This window comes from Larimichthys crocea, unplaced genomic scaffold, assembly GCF_000972845.2.
Source record: "Larimichthys crocea isolate SSNF unplaced genomic scaffold, L_crocea_2.0 scaffold52441, whole genome shotgun sequence".
NCBI lineage: Eukaryota > Metazoa > Chordata > Actinopteri > Sciaenidae > Larimichthys > Larimichthys crocea.
Window position 1 is genome coordinate 1 of NW_020856843.1, and position 715 is coordinate 715.

The 715-nt window shown below is 49.2% G+C and overlaps 1 long non-coding RNA gene across 1 annotated transcript; it reads left to right on the forward strand.

The window, feature by feature from the left end:
• Positions 1-76: 76 nt before the first annotated feature.
• LOC113745204 (uncharacterized) lies at positions 77-695 on the forward strand. The gene is made up of 3 exons (XR_003462035.1): positions 77-291; positions 470-500; positions 598-695. It is a non-coding gene; the product is annotated as an uncharacterized LOC113745204 (long non-coding RNA).
• The last annotated feature ends 20 nt before the right edge of the window (positions 696-715 follow it).

Sequence of the window (715 nt, forward strand, 5' to 3'; positions counted from 1 at the left end):
ATCCTCCTGTGTCCTCCTCCATCCTCCTCCGTCCTCCTCTATCCTCTTGTGTCCTCCTCCGTCCTCCTGTGTCCTCCTCCGTCCTCCTGTAAACTCCTGTGTCCTCTTGTGTCCTCCTCTGTCCTCTTGTGTCCTCCTCCGTCCTCTTGTGTCCTCCTGTGTCCTCGTCCGTCCTCCTCAGATGAAACATGGCCATCCCCTGGCTCCTCGTGGTCATGGCGGCCGCTGTCTTCGTGTCCATGGTGCTGCTGGTCGCCGTGTGTCTGAACTGCAGGGACAAAGGACCGCTGGGTGAGACAACACGTCTCTTCACACTGTCCCCACGTGGTGATCAGCTGACCTACGTGTCACTTCCTGTGATTGACAGTCTTCACACTTGGTCACTGATCTGATTTGTGGTTTCAGCTGGTGACAGATGATGTCATCACATTTAAATAATGTGAACTGAACTTTCTGTTTCCTGTCACAGTGTCCATCAGACAGACCAACGCCTCGGAGGAGTGAGTCTGTCTCAGTCTGCACAGATTAACTCAGTGTTCAGCTCAAAGCTTTACTTTTAATTCAACGACTAAAATCATGTTTATTGTCTTTTTTCAGACCCAGCGGGTTCAGAGTCATTCACCCGAGTAAGTATGTTTAAAATCACACGCCAAGACAAAACAGATGAGACGGAAACAAAAAACAAACTATATATTACACAGAGGATGTGCTTTAA